The 22,351-nt window shown below is 39.9% G+C and overlaps 1 long non-coding RNA gene across 1 annotated transcript in view; it reads left to right on the forward strand.

Moving 5' to 3' along the window:
• The window catches only part of LOC129625427 (uncharacterized), a 324,047-nt gene that overhangs the window by 295,678 nt on the left and 6,018 nt on the right, over positions 1-22,351 (forward strand). The window contains exon 2 of the long non-coding RNA XR_008701438.1: positions 558-711. This is a non-coding gene — a long non-coding RNA (uncharacterized LOC129625427). The remainder of the gene's footprint in view (positions 1-557; positions 712-22,351) is intronic.

The raw sequence follows: 22,351 nt of genomic DNA on the forward strand, positions 1-22,351 counted from the left end.
TCAGCCTATCATTCAGTCTCTGATTCTCAGTTGGCCTTTTCTGATTTCCTTCTGCCTCCAACGACACAAGTGTGAAAGTCGCTCAGTTGTTTCTGACTCTTTGTGACCCTATGGACTGTAGCCTGCCAGGCTCCTCTGTCCATGGAATTCTCTAGGCAAAAATTACTGAGAGTGGGTTGCCATGCCCTTCTCCAGGGCGTCTTCCCAACCCAGGGATCAAACCCAGGTCTCCCACATTGCAGGAGGATTCTTTACCGTCTGAGCCACCAGGAAAGCCCAAACTACACAAGTCTGCTCTTCTTTTCATGGTTGATCAGTTTAATGTATTTACATTCCTTAGTAGTGTCTGACTAAGGCTTTGTGAAAAACTGGAACTTAAAAACTTCTGACTTGGGTAACTTGTACAGAAGCGTATATAGGATTACAACCCATTCTGCTCTTCACATCATGCATACATTGTACTCTATATCCTTCCTGTGTGTTTTAATCAGCTTAAATTTCTAATTACTCCGCAGTTACTTGGTGGAAACCATGACATTATTATTTGCATTTTTCAGATGGAGAGACTGAGGTCCTGAATTTGTACTGATTGTGCTATGCGCTGTGTGTCCGGGTGACGGGGTTGGAGCCTCAATCCAGAGCCCCTGGGTGTCACCCCCAAAGACTGTGCCACTTATCAGTGGAGGACGCCTCCTCTTCATTTTTTGCTAGGTAAGTCTCTCTTTTTATTAAATCATAAAGTGAGCATTCATCATCTCGACAGTGAACGAATTACGAGCTAAAGGCCTATCTATAAAACTTGGCTTCTGTTAATTCCTCCTTGAGCCCCGTGGAACAAAACGTCTGAGTCCAACCATGCACTCTTCCTCCAATGTGTATTCATTCTGATATCCAGCTGTTTTATTTTTTTAGCCATTCTTTCTTTGAGCTTTCAGGCAGCTCTGTCGATATAGGTGTTACCTTTCAGGCTATGTTTTATGTACACTTTTGTGCCTGTCTTTGTGTTCAGACTCTGGCTTGAAGCCATCATGATGACTAAAGACTAAGAGAATGTTCAAAGATCATGAACCTTGGGCAGACAACATGTGAACCCCTGTAGGTATCTGATGACTTTTTATCTATGGAGTAAATAGAGTGAATCAAAAGTAAGATCCTTTTAAAGGCCTACCCAGTAATAATGACTTTGATCTAAGTCAAGGTCCCACAGAAGTAGCAAAATTAGTTTGCCAGTTTCACTGAGGTTCTTTTGCTTTGCCCAGATCACCTATGGAGGTGGACCTGGGTGTCTTGAATGGTGGGATGACCAAATCGACCCCCCAGCTTTAATTGTACTCATTTGGCCCAAATTCTGATCATAAATCTGCTGCAGGATGGGGGACCCCTTCCAGGGCCTGAGAGTAGGCTCTTGCCTCACATTCAGAAATGAATTGTCTAAGGGGACACACACTGACAGAGCAAGAGATTCTGGGGGCAGGGGCACCTGGGTGGAGAGCAGGAGCGTAAGAGAACCCAAGAGGACTGCTTTGCCACATGGCTCACAGTCTCAGGTTTTATGGGGATGGGGTTAGTTTCCAGATGGTCTCTGGCCAATCATTTTGACTCAGGGCCCTTTCTGGTGAACTCTGGTGGCATGTGTCACTCAGCCAAGATGGATTCCAGGGAGGATTCTAGGAGATTGATAAAACATATATAGCTGCGTCTCCTCTCTCCTTTTGACCTTTCACACATTTTTCCTATTGGTGGTAACTTTTTAGTTCTGTGCTCCTTACCATGACCTCCTGTTCTAAGATGATACATGCAAGTGGCAACTATCTTGCCTGGCTGGGGGGGGGGGGGGGGGGGTAATTTCAGTCAGTGTTCCCCTTAACAAATCCACTAGTTCAATACTTTAATAAAAGCAATTTTTGTTTTGCGTTTCCTCCGATCATAGATGGAGAAGGAAATAGCAACCCACTCCAGTATTCTTGCCTGAAAAATCCCATGGACGGAGGAGCCTGGCAGGCTACAGTTCATGGGGTCACATTACAGAAGTCTTCATATAGCCCTTACCATTTCACACCATACTGTAAAATTTTGGTATTTGATCCACAGGAAGCTAAGATAGAGAAGAGATAGCTCCTATCCCAGTACAGTGGTTATAACCTTGGATTTGCTTTAGTGAGCAACGTGAGTCAGCCAAATTGCATTGTTACTCCAAAACATCATAACTCTAGAGTCACTGGCAAGAGGTCATTGAACTTAGTTTCAACAACTTCAGAATCAAGGATTCATGGCTTCCATGTTTATACCAGCTCTGATGCAGGAAATTCACTAATACAAGAGTCAGACTTGCAAAACAGCTTCTGAATTCAAGAAGCTAGAGTGTTTCCTTCTGTAAAGTGACAACATTGGTGGAACACCTTCAGATAAGAGAGGACATGTGGATACTGGACTTTGTACGGCTGGAGAGCTGGTTAGTAGGTCCTGTTTACTCTTGGCCAGAAGCTGAACCTCAGAAAGGGAATTCAGGAGTCCTTTTAAAGCTCCTGGTGATTGACTCTAATTTCCTTTCCTAGGCATATGGAGTCGATTTTCTACTGTCTCTATAAATACTGTTGTGTCTGTCTCTCTGCCAAACCAGCTACCTTTCTCACCCCAAGGAGAAGCCAGAGATCAGACATTCCTACACTCCAGCCCCATTAGACACCATGAGGGGAGGGAGCAGATTTGGCAGTCAAAATGATGTGTGTGTTTGAATCTTGAAAGAGCCAGGCTACACTCAGAGTCAGTGGGCTCCCATAAATAACCTGTGTTCCTTCTCTCTTTGTGTGGTTTGGACTGGAATGCCTTTCTCTTTAGAGCTGTACAGGCGGCCAGAGATCAAAGAGTCAACCGTTTATGGATGCGTAGTTCATTACAAAGTCATCATGCTCAGCGGGAGGACTCTGGCCCAAGCACTCATAATTTTCTCCTATTACTATTTTGTTGCCTGGGTTGGGGTTTGGAGGGCACTCAAAGAACTTGCCACTACTTTAAATAACTTTAAAAAAAAAGAGTAGAGATGAAAATTCACTTTCAAAGGAGGGTTAAAGCTTAACTGGCATCTTTTTAGGCTATGGAATGTGGTAAGAGGGAATAGGAAGTAAAGAAATTGACCCAGTACCACAAGGAATGTGGTTTAAAAAGAATAATAGGCAGAACAGTATCCTGTGTAATTGACTTACCCTTGAGTCAACATTATGGACAGCCTTTGATAAGCAGAGCAGAACATATACTGGATTTTTTTTTTTAAGCTCAAACTAGATAATGTATTTGAAAAACAGGCTTTGAAATAGTTTGTTAGAATATAAAGAATAAACGTGTTTCAAATTATAGCATTGGGTGATGTTAACAATCCCTGGATTGTGGATAATCACAATGATACGAAATAATAACAACTATTTGTTGAATGTCTGCTGTGTGCGCGTGCTGTGCAGTGTAGGTGATATCTTTTAATCCTCCCAGCCAAGCACAGGGAGGTGTCTTTTCCTCACTTACATACAGGGAAACAGGACTCTGCAAAGTTTAAGTGCTTTGCTCAAGGTCACTCAGTCATTAAGTGGTGAGCCCAGGATCTGAACCAAACTCTGGAATGAATCAGAATGATGACCACTTAGCCTGTAGTTAGTGTTTCTGGTTCCTGACTCTTGCTCTGGCCTCTGTTGCAGGAGTTTTTGGAGTGCCTTTGCTTTCTGAGCTGGGGGAACTTTGCAGTTTGTGCTTCCCACTGTTCAGGCTGGGGTCCATCCTCTCCAAGTCCTGCTTCCCTGCATTTCCCCATTCCTCACCCACAGGTCCTGCTCTGGCTTCTAGGGCTGCCACTGACTACCACCCACAGGCCTTCTGCAGGGAGCAGTACCTAGAGTGCATTATGAGGAAAGTGCTTAAAAGAAATACTTTGTCAAATCTGTAAGGGACCCTTATTGGACTTCATACTTAATTTGTATGGTTGTTGTTGTTCATTCGCTAAGTTGTGTCTGATTCTTTGCGACCCCATGGACTACGCCCCAGGCTCCTCTGTCCTCCACTGTCTCCTGGAGTTTGCTCAGATTCATATCCATTGAGTTAGTGATGCTATCCAACCATCTTATCTTTTGCTCCCCCTTTCTCCTTTTGCCTTCAATCTTTCCCATCATTAGGGCGTTTAATTTGTATACAACACATAAAATACTTTGAAAGACAACTCATGACACTGAATGGATCTGTATGTTTGTCCACAGGCTATCAGACTTGATCTCTGAACCTTTTACAACACGTCATGTAGCTAAGGTCCTTGATCTGTTGTTTTTGCGTGGATCTCAGGGACCGCATATCTAGTAAAATAACTTCCATCAAACACTTGATCAATTACAGGGATAGCCAAAGAACATTTCCCCAAATGTATTCTTTTAACAAGAATCATGTTCTAGTTTTTCATACTTTTTATTACTTTAATTATAATCAAAGCTGAACTATGAGAATCCAAAAAAAAAAAAAATAGTATGCAGTGTAGTGCAAAGAACTCAGTGAATAGAGTCCATATAAAGTTTCAGACGCTTACTCCTTGGAAGGAAAGTTATGACCAACCTAGATAGCATATTCAAAAGCAGAGACATTACTTTGCCAGCAAAGGTCCGTCTAGTCAAGGCTATGGTTTTTCCTGTGGTCACATATGGATGTGAGAGTTGGACTGTGAAGAAGGCTGAGCGCTGAAGAATTGATGCTTTTGAATTGTGGTGTTGGAGAAGACTCTTGAGAGTCCCTTGGACTGCAAGGAGATCCAACCAGTCCATTCTGAAGGAGATCAGCCCTGGGATTTCTTTGGAAGGAATGATGCTAAAGCTGAAACCAGTACTTTGGCCACCTCATGCAAAGAGTTGACTCATTGGAAAAGACTCTGATGCTGGGAGGGATTGGGGGCAGGAGGACAAGGGGACGACAGAGGATGAGATGGCTGGATGGCATCACTGACTTGATGGACGTGAGTCTGAGTGAACTCCGGGAGTTGGTGATGGACAGGGAGGCCTGGCATGCTGCGATTCATGGGGTCTCGAAGAGTCAGACACGACTGAGCAACTGAACTGAACTGAACTGAAAATCTCAATGGCTATGGAATCTTGGAGAGCCTTTGTCCTTGTCACAGGTCAAACCTGCATCACAGGATTTCCCCAAGATCAGATAATTCAGATGATGGAAAAGCTAAAACCCTTTGCAAGTGTGACCTTCTTTCCATGTTACTACCTTTTGTTCATCCCATTTGGCTTTACTGCCTTAAAAAATAGTTCTAAAGGGTCAGAAATAGAAGCAAATAATCGATCTATTCTTTTCTACCAATTTAATTGAAAGGCAATGGAGAGCATCATCTAAAAATCCCATGGCTCTTCCCAGCTCCAAGTTTTCCTGAAAGATTTCACACGTGCCATGGAAGAAATTGTGAGTCAGCCTTCCCCAGTCCCAACTTTAAGAGTTGCAGAAATCATCTGCCAGGCAGCACATATGTTCTTAGTTCCATGAGAGGAAGAAAACATATTTGTTGAAAAGAAATGGAAATTTTAAAAACTAGTTGAGTTGTAATAAAGACACTTCAAATTTTGCTAACTTCTTTCCCCCTCTGGTGCCTGACTGCTTTCCCGGCCCTGGACAGTGTCTCCTGCTTATGAGACAGCTGTCACCCCAAACTCTGTATCCCTGGGGTGTGGGCTGCACTTGGCTGTGGAAGGCAGGCACAGGAAGTGCAGAATAATCAAAAGATGAAATTATGATGCTGAAATAATGTATCTATGGTGACTCCTTGAATGCAGAGCACTCAAAAGCTGTAAATCCATTCTCTTATTAAGATCTTGTACAATTCAGTGTGATAATGAACTTTGGTAAAAAAAACTACAGTCTACAGTTGAGGGAACATGGCCACGATGAAATAACTTGGCCAAGGACACACAGCTAATGAGCCAGGCAGAGGCGAATAAGACAACTCCTCAGTGTCCTGTTACATAAGGGACCTCCAGGCATAGGAGAGGTATTCTCTTATTTTCTTCTGGGCAGCTGTCTTCAAGGAAGCATACTCATGACCGCCTAACATGCTTATAAACAGACTGCTGGCAGTACTGTTGCCTCTATGTTATTAACAACATTGCAGGAATCAGATTCCAACAAGTTGTGGGTTTCTCTTGAAGCAAAAGAAATCAGTTACAGGGGAAATGAAATGGTCAACTCGGTGCTCTACCTAAAAAAATTTTAAACTCATTTGATGATACTTTTTGTCCTTCTTCACCTCTCACTGAAGCTGTTCTTTTCCTTGGTAATTGCTATTTGATGATTCTGGTGGATTGTCAGTCTGCATGTCTTTATTCATTAAAATGTGTAAGTAAAAACTGATGCAATGGAAGAACTATGGCAGCCTCCACCACAGAACAAAGGCTTTTCTAAACCAGGCTTTCGCCCGTAGCATCTGAGTATACGTTTCATGTAGGGTTCTTTTTACCCCCAGGAATCCAATGACATGATTTTACGTTTAGACAGAATCGACACTGACATTTTCTTTGACCAAAACAAAGTAAAGAGAAAAAGGAAGAAACATTTCTACATTTAACTAAAAAACCTAAAGGCAATCTGAATAAGACTTTGAAAAAAATTTAATTTTTAATTGAAGGATAATTGCTTTACAATATTGTGTTGGTTTCTGCCATACATTAACGTGAATCAGTCATAGGTATACATATGTCCCCTCCCTCTTGAACCTCCTGCCCACCTCCCGCTCCATCGCACCCCTCTATGTTGTCCCAGAGCACTGGTTTGAGCTCCCTGAGTCATACAGCAAATTCCCACTGGCTATCTATTTTGCATATGGTAATGTATATGTTTCCATGCTACTCTCTCAATTCACCTTGAAGCTTTATTTCCATTTTGTAATCTAAAGCAGACCTAAGGTGTTTGTGCAGACAAGTGGTGAGTCCTTGGGCAAAGGATCATGTTGACATTCTGAGAATACTTCAGGATTCACATCAGAAAGGATTTTGAAACATGGTTTTAAACTCCCATTGAAACAGGTTGCAGGGTGAATCTTAAGAGAAAACCAAGCCAGATAAACCCAAGATCTTGGCTTCCTGTCATATCTCACTATTTAGAACCCCAGCTCAGGGACTTCCTTGGTGGTCCAGTGGTTGAGACTCCACCCTTCAAATGCAAGAGGCACAGGTTCAATCCCTGGTAGGGAAATTAAGATCCCACATGCCATATAGTGTGGCCAAAAAAATTTTTTTTCATTTAAAAAAAAAAAATAGAAACCCCAGTTCATCCTTCCAGAAGTCTTCCAAGGCAGCCTTCCCTAAACCCATCCCTGCCACAGACACCAGCCCTGTGACTTCCTTGATCCTGCTAAAAAAAAAAAAAAAAAAAAAAAAAAAAAAGCTCAGAGAGTGCATTTTGCATAAAACTAGCAGACAGGAGCACAGCAAGAGAGGAATTCCTTAGTGGTAGAAAACTAAGAGATTTGGTGGTGAGATAGTAGTCTCTTTCTTTAGGATGAGTGAGGAAAGTTCTCCCCTTGCCTTTGAGTGAGGGGTTTCCCTAAAGACAATACTGAACCATGCAGGCTTCGGATTTTTTAGAAAGTCAGAACTTTCAGAGGATTGAAACACCCATTACGATGAACTGTAACTTAGGAGTATCCAGTAGAGACAAGAGAATGGAAGACTTTTTAAAAATACAGTTTTATCAAAAAATTTGAACTTCAGCTGGATTAAGTTGACACCAATTTCCACATGTGTCAGTCAATAGAAAACATGCCTTTTAAAACTGGAACCTTTTTTGGCCACTGATAGCATCTTAGTCTGGGCTTCCCAGATGGTACTAGTGGTAAAGAACCCACCTGCCATTGCAGAAGACGTTAAGAGATGTGGGTTCAATCTTAGTCCATAACATTTTTTTATGATTGAAATGCAGTTTTCATCATTCACAGAGCCCATATTTATAAATTCACCTGCTCACTAAAATTTAATAAATCAATACTTAAGTGTTTTCACAGTCATTCAGGGACAAGTTGCTGAAAACATAGGCATATTTCTAGCTGAGTTTGAACAAGGCCACCCTCTGCCTCCCTGTTTGGCTCATACTGTAAACAAGTGTTATTTTCACGGTCTATTTTAGTGTCACATTTTTGCACTGTGTGTTGATGTCACCATTTAAAATCACCCCGAAGCAAAGAGCAGATGGTCTCCTCAGCCGTCCAGTACAGTAAGGCTGTGACGTGCCCTACTGGCAAAGCATGTGCTCAATAAACTTTGTTCGGGCGTGAGTGATAGCGCTGCTGGCCGCGAGTCATGTTATTGAATCAACCGTATATGTTACATAAGATGTCAGACCAAAACACGTTAATAAAGGTTATGTATTAATCGTTTGACAAAAAAGTTGTGACCAGCGGCTCTCTTGAGCTATACCCTCTTTTCTTCCCTAGGAACAGTGTTTTAGTGTCTGCTCATTCCATTGGATATTGCAGAACACAAATACTGTACTGCAACAAAAAATGAGAATTGATCACATCTGACTGAAAGCTCTGTACCGTCTACTAACTTGAGTGATTCTATGGTGTGGAGGTAACCTTCAGTTATCATCTCAGAAATATAGGACTCAGGTTTCTGATAAATCAGGAGTTATGGAGATTGGATGAAAACACAGTGAATTTTATATGTGAGGCAAAGAAAGGGAAGCTAGTATTGGAATGTAGAGAGAGAAGGGAAATTTGGCTGTAAGTCATGGCCAGGCTTTGCCTTCAAGGGAAGGAGGTGGAGATGGAAGAAGAAATTAAAGATGAAAATGTGAAAGTGAAGGACAAATGGATGTGTTTATAGTGAAACTCAGAGTCAGTACCCAAGATACTGTCATTAACCATGGGATGTGCCGCTGAAAGCATCCAACATACTCCTCCTACTGAATTATAGGATGGGAACATTAATGTGTGTAAAATGTCATTGGTTATATTTTCTTGAGAAGCAGTAGGTGAGATACCAAGACATTCAGCAGAGCTTAATGACATCATTTTTACATAAATTGAGCTTTGTTTTTTGTTTTCTTTTTGCCTCATGTAAGGTCATGAATCTTTATTTCATAGCTACCCAGAAAAGACAATTTTGATTTTGGATAAATAGCATCTGCAGAAATGTTTCTCTTAAGCCAGGGGCACTTGCATGCACTTAAGATAATGGAATTTAATAACCTATTTAATTTGTGATGGTGGGAGAGAGAATTTTTTTACTAGCTAACTTATGGAAACGATGTGTTCTCATATTCATGCAAAAAGTAATTTGTTTTATATGCAGAAAGTAGAGTTTACAGTTTGAAATAAACAAATCATTGCTTTAAACAGTGTAGGAAAATGTATGCTACAGAAATAATTGCTTGTTTACATGCATTTGCTTGTTGGAAACAAAAGACTGAAATGATAGCTCCTCTACCATTAGTCTGCTATGTGAAGAAATGAGAAAGGAGAGAGAATTTCCCATAATCCCATGTGGTTATGATAAACTGTACCATTTGGCCACTTAATGGTATATTAGATCAATATGGCATGTAACTCTTGAGCTTCAGTTAGAAATCTCAAGTTTGGTGGAAAACTATTTTTTAGTGTTTCAGGAAAGATTGTCAAAACTTTAGGAAAATCAGTGCTGATGCAATATGGCCAAGTTATATCTTCACATACCTAAAAGTTACTTTTTGTTTTTTCTAGGAGTTCAAAAATTATTCTGAGCACTAAGAATTTTTTTAAAGTAGTGTTAAAATCACATTGACCTGCTGCTAACAAGTAATAGTCATACTCAAATTTTTCTAAAAACTGAACACAATAAGACACATAAAATACATAAGACAAAAATTAATACAAATTTTTCAGTAAGTATTAGTTATTATAATAGTATTGTTGTTTTAGTGAATGTTGACCCTAAAATAGTATATAATCATCAAAGTTGTCCTAAATCAAGTATCATTCTTTTTTGATTATCATACAAGTGACCTTCTCATTCTTGAAAATGCCTAGAACTAACAAAGTAAAAGGAATGATGCTAAAGCTGAAACTCCAGTGCTTTGGCCACCTCATGCAAGGAGTTGACTCATTGGAAAAGACTCTGATGCTGGGAGGGATTGGGGGCAGGAAGAGAAGGGGACGACAGAGGATGAGATGGCTGGATGGCATCACTGACTCGATGGACGTGAGTCTGAGTGAAATCTGGGAGTTGGTGATAGACAGGGAGGCCTGGCGTGCTGCGATTCATGGGGTCGCAGAGTCGGACACAACTGAGCGACTGAACTGAACTGAACAAAGTAAAAGATAGGAAATAACTAAGCAAAGGGAAATTTTGAGGGCTGCAAAAAGATTTTCTGTATCCTCCAAGACATTTCCTTTAAAAGACTGTGAATGGGAGAAAATTATAGCAAACCAAACAACTGACAAAGAATTAATCTCAAAAATATACAAGCAGCTCCTGCAGCTCAATTCCAGAAAAATAAATGACCCAATCAAAAAATGGGCCAAAGAACTAAATAGACATTTCTCTAAAGAAGACATACAGATGGCTAACAAACACATGAAAAGATGCTCAACATCACTCATTATCAGAGAAATGCAAATCAAAACCACAATGAGGTACCATCTCACGCTGGTCAGAATGGCTGCTATCAAAAATTCTACAAGCAATAAATACTGGAGAGGGTGTGGAGAAAAGGGAACCCTCTTACACTGTTGGTGGGAATGCAAACTAGTACAGCCACTATGCAGAACAGTGTGGAGATTCCTTAAAAACTGGAAATAGAACTGCCATACGACCCAGCAATCCCACTGCTGGGCATACACACCGAAGAAACCAGAATTGAAAGAGACACGTGTACCCCAATGTTCATCGCAGCACTGTTTATAATAGCCAGGACATGGAAGCAAGCTAGATGTCCATCAGCAGATGAATGGATAAGAAAGCTGTGGTACATATACAATGTGTATTACTCAGCCATTAAAAAGAATACATTTGAATCAGTTCTAATGAGGTGGATGAAACTGGAGCCTATTATACAGAGTGAAGTAAGCCAGAAAGAAAAACACCAATACAGTATACTAACGCATATATATGGAATTTAGAAAGATGGTAAAGATGACCCTATATGTGAGACAGCAAAAGAGACACAGATGTATAGAACAGTCTTTCAGACTCTGTGGGAGAAGGCGAGGGTGGGATGATTTGAGAGAATACCATTGAAACATGTATATTATCATATGTGAAACAGATTGCCTGTCAAGGTTTGATGCATGAGACAGGGTGCTCAGGGCTGGTGCACTGGGATGACCCAGAGGGATAGGATGGGGAGGGAGGTGGGAGAGGGGTTCAGGATGGGAAACACATGTACACCCATGGCAGATTCATGTCAGTGTATGGCAGAAACCACTACAATATTGTAAAGTAATTAGCCTCCAATTAAAATAAATACATAAATTAAAAAAAAAAAAGACCGTGAAGGGACTTCCCTGGTGGTCCAGTGGCTAAGACTCTGCACTCCCAGTGCAGCGGGCCTGGGTTCCACCCTTGGTTGGGGAAATAGATCCCACAGGCAGCAACTAACAGTTTCCCTGCCGAAACTGAAAGATCCCACATGCCACAACAAAGATTGAAGATCCTGTGTGCCACAACCAAGACCTGGCACAGCCAAATAAGTAAATAAATATTTTTTTTTAAAAAAGGACTATGAGATGATTTTGTTTGTCTGCATCCATATCAGTTTCGTTAGGGTAATTAAAACTCTCTGCTATTACAAGCAGACTCAAAATCTCGGTAGTTTAAAACAAGATTTCTTTATTGTTCATGTCATGGTTTGTAAGGCAGGTAGTTCCTCTGAGATGACTCCTCTGGATAGTCTCTTCCACCTTATAGCTTTCCCAGTCTCAGAGGGAGGGAGACACCTTCTAAGTTGTTTGGAGGTTTAGGATCAGGCCTGGAAACAGCAACATAATTTCCACTCACATTGTTTAGACCAGAATCTTGTTCAGTTCAGTCACTCAGTTGTGCCCAACTCTTTGCAACCCCATGGACTGCAGCCAGTCAGGCTTCCCTGTCCATCACCAACTCCCAGAGCTTGCTCAAACTCACGTCCATTGAGTTGGTGATGCCATTCAACCATGTCCTAAGGCCAGAACATAACTGCGCAGTATTCTGGGAAGTGCTTTCTTACTGCTTGCATGGAGAAAAGAAACACATAGGCTTTCTTGATTCTTCAGAGATACTAAAGGGTTAAACTTTCCAGTGTGCTCTGTTTATTTCTAGCATGCCATTAACATGGGGTTAACAATTTATTATAAGGGCACCATTTGATACCATTATTTTTGTATCTCAGCATGCACAGCTAAGGTTGGTCCAAGTCTTGTCTGCAGCTTCCCTGATCATTTTACCACACCTTATAGTGATTCTCTAATCTATGCTGTTATGGTGACATTTAGCACATAATCTGTGTAGTCTTTATTCTTTCTACTTGTTGTATCTATTATCTTCCTGATAAACTCTACATAGCTTACATCTTATAGTACAGAATAGTATTGTATAGCATAGTATAGTCTGGTATCATACAGTACCATATCAATAGTGTTGTATAGTAGTTAATGACATAGTCTCTGTAGTCAGTCTGCAAGGGTTTGAATTCTGGTTTTATCACTTACTAGCAATTTGCCTTTCCTAATTATCCTATTATCTTTGTACCCTACTTTCCTCATTTAAAAATAAGATAATCACTAAAGTACATACTTCATATATCTGTTAATGAAGTTGCACATGGTAAAGTATGTGAAGCACTGAGAGTAGTAAGCATTTATAACACTCACAGTGACGTAATCACTTATACAATACAGAACTATCACTTTTTATTCTTGAATGCTCAACTGCACTTTACTTATCGGCCTACCCAGAGTAGGTCACAAGAAAGGTATACCAAGACAGATTAATGAGGATTTTTGATTGATAAAGTAGAGAATATTCTACATCCACATCAGAACCCTGCCTCAATATGTCTCCTCCAGTTCCACACAGATGCCAATATTAAGATATAATCTTTTTCTTTAGAATTAGGAATTAACCTTAAAATGGCTATTTTTTTTTTCATTTAAGCAATACAGTGCAGTAAACTTTAAGTGCAACACTTACTGATATAGCATGTCTAAAATCCTGGGTCAAATAAAACATCTAATTTTCATGTACACCTGAGCTGTTATGAAAGTGAAAGGATACCTGCAAAGGCCACATATCATGTGAAAGTACAATTCCACGGAAGTGCAGACATTTATTCCGGGTTGTTTGCCAATTCTTTGTGACCCGGAAGCTGAGTTCCAGGAGTTATACACAAAGGTTGGTGGCTCAGTGGTAGAGAATCCACCTGCCAACGCGGGAGGCGCAGGTTCCATCCCTGATCCAGGAAGATCCCACATGCCGAAGAGTAACTAAGCCCATGTGCCACAGCTATTGAGCCTGTGCTCTAGAGCCCAAGCTCCACAACAAGAGAACCCACCACGATGAGAAGCCCACACACTCCAGTGAGAGAGTAGCCCCTGCCTACCACAACTTGAGAACAGCCCACACAGCAACAAAGACCCAACGAAACCAGAAATAAATATATAAATAGATTTAAAAAAGAAAGAAAGGACCAGGGCAGATTGTGCAAATAGATTGGAGACATAGATAAAAAGCAAGAAAGGGGATTGTATTTAAAAATCCCACATCTCATAGACAATTAATAGAGAAAATTGCTTGCCTCAGCCTTCACTCTTCGAGGAGCAACAGAAAGAAAATTTCTGTTTTTAAAATGCGTTAAGCTCAGTCCTACCAGGTAACCGTTGTAACCACCCAAAAAAGGGCAAAATTTTAGGTTAAAGCAGCATCAAGTTGATAGTCTCCCAGGTGCTTGACGGGAGAAATGCAAATCTTCTCTGAAAGAATGCATCTTAAACCTAAGCCTCACATTTAGGAAAAAGGTTTCCAAGGAGCATGAGCTCACAAAAAGATTAACCAAACACAAGGGAGTAGAACACTATTAGCAAAAGTCAAGAGAAATAACAAAGTGAAGAATTTCAGAATTAGAATTTTTACCCAGGAATATGTAAGTTTTATATCTTTAATACACTCAAGAAGCTAAAAGCATATAGCAAGTATCATAAAGTTGTGTGTTTTGTGTGTTAGTCACTCAGTCATGTCTGACTCTTTTGACCCCATGGACTGTAGCCCACTAGGCTCCTCAGTCCATGGGATTCTTCAGGCAAGAATATTGGAGTGGTAGCCATCTCCTTCTCCAGGAGATCTTCCTGACCCAGGGATTGAACCTGGGTCTCCTGCATTGCAGGAAGATTCTTTATCAGCTGAGCCACCAAGGAGGCCCATCATAAAGTTGTATAACATTAAATATGAAATTTGAAAAGAAATTAGCATTCTGGAAATGAGAAATATAATAATTGAACTTAGGAATTGCTTTAAACATAAGATTAGGCTAATTGGAGAAAGAATGTGTAAATCAGAAGATAGATTAATAATTAAGAATGCCACATAGGCAAAGAGGAGGTAGGAATGAGAGTTTAAAGATGAAGAAAATATAGTGGGGGAGGGTGGAAGACATGTCAGATTGGGAGGTTTAGGACAGGAGGGGACAACTTGTTCCTGTAAAAATATCGGATAGCAAATATTTTAGGGTTCATGGGCCAAAAGGGCTCTATCAACCCTGTCACTGTCATGCAAAATGATGCTCTGAAAAATACTCCAAGAAATACTCAACTCTGCCATTGTAATGCAAAGCAGCTGTAGATAATCATGTAAACAAATAAGGCTGGATGTTTTCCAATAAAACTTTACTTACAAAAAGACAACATACTTTGTTTGGTGCATGGATCATTGTTTGTCAACTTCAAGCCTTGGAAATAATAGAAAATCAGGGTAGAACAAAATTTGAGAAGATAGTGAATTACATCTCAATCAAGATGCCCAAAACAATTAAATCTCAAACCAAAAGAAAAGGTACAATAATGGCTGGGAGCTTTCCACAAATAATAGAACACAATAATTCTCAGATTCACAAGACAAAATACTCCAAAGTGGGAAAAAGTAAAAATAAAATTCAGTTCAGTTCAGTTCAGTTGCACAGTTGTGTCCAACTCTTTGTGACCCCATGAATTGCAGCACACCAGGCCTCCCTGTCCATCACCAACTCCCGGAGTTCACTGAGACTCACGTCCATCGAGTCAGTGATGCCATCCAGCCATCTCATCCTCTGTCGTCCCCTTCTCCTCCTGCCCCCAATCCCTCCCAGCATCAGAGTCTTTTCCAATGAGTCAACTCTTCGCATGAGGTGGCCAAAGTATTGGAGTTTCAGCTTTAGCATCATTTCTTCCAAAGGACACCCAGGACTGATCTCCTTTAGAATGGACTGGTTGGATCTCCTTGCAGTCCAAGGGACTCTCAAGAGTCTTCTCCAACACCACAGTTCAAAAGCATCAATTCTCCGGTACTCAGCTTTCTTCACAGTCCAACTCTCACATCCATACATGACCACAGGAAAAACCATAGCCTTGACTAGACGGACCTTTGTTGACAAAGTAATGTCTCTGCTTTTGAATATGCTATCTAGGTTGGTCATAACTTTCCTTCCAAGGAGTAAGCATCTTTTAGTTTCATGGCTGCAGTCACCCTCTGCAGTGATTTGCAGCCCAAAAAAATCAAGTCTGACACTGTTTCCACTAGTTACTGTGAAACTGCAGGACAAGAATGATAAAATTAAAGTCATTAAAAAAATCATTAAATTAATTCTCCTAAAAATATGTAGAGACTGGACAAAATTTCACAAATATATCAGGGTCCTGGAAATTGACCCAAGACAAACAATACTTATGAAGCATTTTTTCGTGAAAAACCTCTATAACTTTGAGTGGGAATGGTAGAAATCTGTGATCTTCATACTTGGAGTTAGTCCAGACACCCCACTACAAGCAGCACCTTGGCAGATGCCATCTGTAGCTTTACATGAGTGGGGTTGGATGTGAAAACTAGCAGTTTAACTGTCAGAGAGGGATGACTTGAAATGAAAGGTGAAAATCCACATCCAAGAGTTTTTTCAGTAAAAGTATTAAACTTGATAGGATATCATTGGGAGAAATCCGGTGCTCTTCACCTTTAACTTGTACTCCCATTTTAGTGAGCAGTGGACACGCAAGAAATTTAGGAAGATCTTTTAAAAATAATTTTATTATTTTTTAAATTTTGGCCATTCTGGGTCTTCATTGCACAGGTTTTTCTCTAGCTGCGGCAAGAGGGAGCTACTCTCTAGTTGCGGTGCCGTGGCTTCTCGTTGCGGATCACGGGCTCTAGGGTGCACGGCTTCAGCAGTTGGAGTTCTTGGGCTCTAGAGCACAGGCTCAGTAACTGTAGCGCGCAGATTTACTTGCTCCGCAGCATGTGGGATCTTCCCGGATCAGGAATCGAACCCATGTCTCCTGCATTGGCAGGCAGATTCTTTACCAAAGAAACCCCTTAATAAGATCTTGGAAGTGAGAAAATCCCAAAGAGATGACAATTATTGGAACTAATAAGCAATTGTAGCAAGGTAGGAGGATGCAATATATTAATATCAAATCATATTAATATCAATTAATATAATTATACAAATATAATTATATATTGATAGTATAGTAATTATATAATATTTAGGCATTAATTGATATGTTATTCGGAGAAGGCAATGGCAACCCACTCCAGTACTCTTGCCTGGAAAATCCCATGGATGGAGGAGCCTGGTAGGCTGCAGTCCATGGGGTCGCTAAGAGTCGGACATGACTGAGCGACTTCACTTTTACTTTTCACTTTTATGCACTGGAGAAGGGAATGGCAACCCACTCCAGTGTTCTTGCCTGGAGAATCCCAGGGATGGGGGAGCCTGGTGGGCTGCCGTCTATGGGGTCACACAGAGTCAGACACGACTGAAGCGACTTAGCAGCAGCAGATGTGTTATTAAAAATTAATACAATTACTATTAAATTTGTGTTAATCTTGATATAATTAGTAATATATTGTGTTAGTTATATAAATTTGTATTATTATAAATTCATAAATTGATACTAAATTTATAAATTATAAATTAATACTAAAAAAGTCAATTCCTTTCCTATATATCAGCATTGAACAATTCAAATTTGTAAATAAGAACATAATACTATTTTTGCATTAATACCAAAAAAGTGAAATACTTTAGGTATAAATATAATAAACTATGTGCAGGATCTATATGAAAAAAAAAGCTGCAAACTCTGATGGAAGAAGTCAAATATCTAACTAAATGAGGAGAGAGTTCATATTTATGAATAGGAAGATTCAATATTGTCAAGACATCAGTTTTCTCCAACTTGATCTTTGAATCTATTTCTCCTTTAACTCATGAGTTATTTAACATTTGGAGATTTTTCAAATAGCTTTCTGCCACTGATTTCTAATTCTGTTGTGATTAAAGGAAATACCCCATGCATTTCCATATTTCTGTGTAGTACCCTCCTGTGATATGTTTCCCTAAAATCTGTGTTTTTGCCTCCCTGAACTTTGAACTCTGAGAGATAGCTGACCACTGATTGGATGTCCTTTCCCTTCACTCTGGTCTGGAAACTCCCAGACAGTAACCAGAGACATTCATTGGGCACACCTCATTTGTTTTTATCTCTCAGCAACCACTTTCCTCTGCTGTGCATTGTACAATGTCTGAGAACCATTGTTTCATATATTTTGTCTATTTTCCTAGTTATTTGAAGAGGAAGGGTAAATCTGGTCTCTTTTATTCTGTCATTGCCAGAAGCAAGCCAAAAACTGTTTCAAGTCAATTGTGTTTCCTCTAAACAACAACAAACAGAAAGTGCAACTTTAAAATGACATCCTTTCAGTAGCATAAACAAGATAAGGTCCGCAGGAATATATTTAACAAAAGATGTGTGATTTTCAGAATATTATAAAATCTGCTAAAAATAAATTATTAATGCCTAAATAAATGGACAGAAATGTAATGTTAATGTTTAGGAAGACTGAATCACCTAAATTTAGATTCAGTGCAATACTAATGAAATAATTTTCCCACTATATTGAGATACAATTGACATATAACATTCATTGTGTAAGTTTAAGCATGCATTTGATATATTGAAAAAATGCTTACTGTCATCAGTTCAGTCAGTCGCTCAGTCTTGTCTGACTTTTTGCGACCCCATGGACCGCATTGTAGCATTTCCTTTGTTGTGCAGAGGGTTTTTTTTTAGTTTGATGTAGTACCCCCCCACACACCTTTTTATTTTGCTTTGTTGCTTTTGCTTTTGATTTCAAATCCAAGACTCATGTCAAGGAGCTTAGTGTGTTTTCTTATAAGAGGTTTATGGCTGTAGGTTTTTTATTCAAGTCTTTAATCCATTTTGAGTTGATTCCTGAGTATGGTGTACAATAGGGGTCCAGTTTCATTTTCTTCCAGTTTTCCCACCACCATTTATTGAAGAGTTTATCCTTTCAGCATTGTATATTTTTGGCTCCTCTGTCATGAATTAATTGACTATCTATGCATGTCTTTATTTCTGGGCTCTGTATTCTGTTTCATTGATCTATATGTCTGTTTTAATGCCGATATGATTCTCTTTTGATTACTATGGCTTTGTAATATAGTTTGAAATCAAGAAGTGTGGTGCCTCCAGCTTTGTTCTTCTTCTCAAGATTGCTTTGGCTGTGCATGGATTTTTGTGGTTGCATACAAACTTCAGCATTCTATTTCTGTGAAAAATGCTACTGGAATTTTGATAGAGACTGCATTGAATCTGTAGATAGTTTTGAAGAGTGTGGACATCTTAACAATATTAATTCTTCCAATCTATGAACACAGAATATCTTTCATTTATTTCTGTCTTCTTCAGTTTCATTCATCTCTGTCTTAGTTTTCTATTTCTGATAGCTTTATTATGCAGAGAAGTAACTGCTTTTTATATGTTGATTTTATATACTGCAACTTCACTGAATTTTCAAATTAGTTCTAACAGCTTTTTGGTGGAATCTTTAGAGTTTTCTATACATAATATCTGGAGAAGGAAATAGCAATCCACTCCAGTATTCTTGCCCGGAGAATACCATGGACAGAGGAACATGGTGGACTACAATCCTTGGGTTTGCACAGAGTTGGACACGACTGAAGTGACTAAGCAGCATACAAATATCATACCATCTAAAATAGAGACAGTTTTACTTTTTCCTTTCCAATTTGGATGCCATTTATTTTTGTTGCATAATTGCTCTGGCTGCAGCTTCCAATACTAGGTTGAATAAAAGTGGAGAGAGTGGACATTCTTGTTTTTGATCTCAGAAGAGAAGGTGAAAATGAATGAATTAGTTTGTCATGTAGATACATATAGGAATCTCAAGAAACAATGCTACGTCTGACTCTTTTGCAACCCCGTGGACTATAGCCCACCAGGCTCTTCTGTCCATACGATTTCCCAGACAAGAATACTGGAGTGGGTTGCCATTTCTTTCTCCAGGGGATCTTCCTGACTCAGGGATTGAAACTGCATCTCCTGCACTGGAAGATGGTTTCTTTGCCACTGAGTCACAAGGGAAGCCCAAAAGTAAATTACAGGAGCACAAACACTATTTAAGGTCATTTCTATAAAATGAAAAAAGCAAAGTCAAATAATATAATGTCTATAGATAGATCCACACTTGCAAAACTATGAAGAAAAACAAGAGAATCATTAAAGCTTAATCCAGTGAATCTGTCACATCAAGGTCTAAGGACCATATAAGCAATTGGAAGCACTTAGAGGATTTCACATTCTCCAAAGGTAGTATTTTATATCTAAAGCTAGGCAATGGGTCTGTATGTGTTCTTTGTATTTTTTATCTTTACATTTTAGTATAGAGCCTTTTTATATTTGCTGTATCTCAAAATCTTTAAAAATGATCTGAGGAGTGCCTAAAAACCTAAGTATCATTTATGTGGTATATCAGTAGTTTACTGCTCCATCCTCTTGTCCTGGTTAGATAGCATCACCAGCTCATTGGACATAAACTTGAGCAAACTCTGGGAGATAGTGAAGGACAAGGAAGCATGGTGTGCTGCAGTCCATGGGATCGCCAAGAGTCAGACACGACTTATCGACTGAACAACAGCACTTTTTTCATGAATGTGTTATATTTGATATTTTAAAATTTTAATACTGCATAATAAACTTTTGCATAACTTAAAAAAGAATTCTACATTATAAATATCCCATGAAGAGCTTTTTCTGAAAGCAAATTTTCCACGGGTTAGAATTAGGGGTCTCCTGAGGACGTAAAAATAGTTGTCAAAGAAGAAAGGAGTGAAGGAAGCCAAGGGCTGTGAAATGACATTAAACTATGATGGAAAATGAACCCTGTTTCACAGTTTTCTTAACTGCCCATAAGTGGGTACATTTTTTTGTCTATGATTTTTTAGAGCTGAAAAGAATCATCTGAATAAGCCTACCATGGATTGGGGTTGCAAAACAATTCAAAAAGAGACTTTAGAGCCTCATCTGCTTTTGGAAATTAGACATGTCTAAAAACAGAAAAACACCAAACCACTCTTGAAGACGCACGCTGGTCTGTTTCTCTGCATAAATATCTTCATCGCCTTGTTTGCGAACATGAGTCTGTAGAGATATGAGGGTTATAGACTATTCTTGCACAGCGTTGTATAAATTCTTCCTTTCATCCACTCTAAAGAGTATTCAGGGACTAAGGCAAGCATATAAAAACAAATGCAGACTGTTCAGTGGATCTTTATTTATTCACTCAGAAAAAAATGGGACACTCTGGTACAGGAGCTTCTATAGTGTAATTCAGGACAAATTTTGAAAAGTCAGGGCCAAAAAATTTGCTAGCAAGAATTTGAAAGTCACGAGGGGAAATCTCTCCCTCACTTTGAGGAAGATGTGCTATTCCTTTCAAGAAAAAGAGATGCTCTCCAAAGAGAAGAAAAGACAGCGGCAGGGAAGAAGAGACAGGAGACAAGTTCTGAAAAGGTGGTTTCAGAGTCTTTTTGAGGCAAATCCATCTCTAGTCTTGCTCATTACCATGGGAGAAGTTGTTTGCATTTGTCTTTGTTAAAGTAAGAAAGAAAATGGAATTCAATTCCAGTTCCAAGGGCTTCGCATCGTCCACTTGCACAGCCTTGTGACAATGTAAGGGGACTTGTTGGGTCTGGTGGCAGCTGAAATTTGGCCTCAAAGGAAAAAAAAAATCACTTCTCTTTTCTGGCAGCAGAATAACTCTGCCGATCTCCTTTTTTAAAAAAATATTTATTTGGCTACACCAGGCCTTTTGGTTTTGGCATGCAGAATCTTCATTCACGGCATGTGAACTCTTAGCCTGTGGGGTCTAGTTCCCTGACCAGGGATCAAACCCAGGTCCCCTGCATTGGGAGCGTGGAGTCTTAGCCACTGGACCACCAGGGAAGTCCCTGCCTATCTCCTTAAAGTCCTCTTGTGAAAATAGAATTGCATCTAGGCATTGTCTAGAGGCTACAGAAAACTGGAGTGAGGGAGAAGATGGACCATTGTCTCGCCCTAGCTTCACAAGGAGAAATTACAGGGCCAACTGTGTGCAAATGTGAATCTGAAGAACTTTTACTGTGACACGGTATACCATTTTGACTATTATAAAGTGCACAGTTCTGTGGTATTAAGTGCATCCACATTGTTGTGTAACCATCACCACCATCCACTTCCAGAACTTTTTTAATCTTTCTTAATTATATCTCTGTGCTTTAAACAGTAAGTCCCCACTCAGCCCCTGGTAACCATGGTTCTGTTTTCTTTAAGTATTGACTACTCTAGGTACCTTATATAAGTGGGATCATACAATATTTACGCTTTTATGATTGTCTTATTTCATGTAGCATAATGCCTTCAAGGTTCATTATGTTATAGCTTATGTCAGAATTTCCTTCCTTTTTAAGGCTGAATAATATTCCATTGTCGGCTTCCCTGGTAGCTCAGCTGGTAAAGAATCCACCTGCAATGCAGGAGACCCCGGTTCAATTCTTGGGTCGGAAAGATCCCCTGGAAAAGGGATACCCAATCCAGTATTCTTGGGCTTCCCTAGTGTCTCAGATGGTAAAGAATCTGCCTGTAGTGCGGGAGACCTGGCTTCAATCCCTGGGTTGGGAAGATCCCATGCAGGAAGGCATGGCAACCCACTCTAGTATTCTTCCTGGAGAATCCCCATGGACAGAGGAGCCTGGTGGGCTACAGTCCATGGGGTCGCAAAGAGTCAGACACGACTGAGCAACTAAGCACAGCACAGCACGTTACTCCATTGTA

This window comes from Bubalus kerabau, chromosome 13, assembly GCF_029407905.1.
Source record: "Bubalus kerabau isolate K-KA32 ecotype Philippines breed swamp buffalo chromosome 13, PCC_UOA_SB_1v2, whole genome shotgun sequence".
Classification (NCBI taxonomy): Eukaryota; Metazoa; Chordata; class Mammalia; order Artiodactyla; family Bovidae; genus Bubalus; species Bubalus kerabau.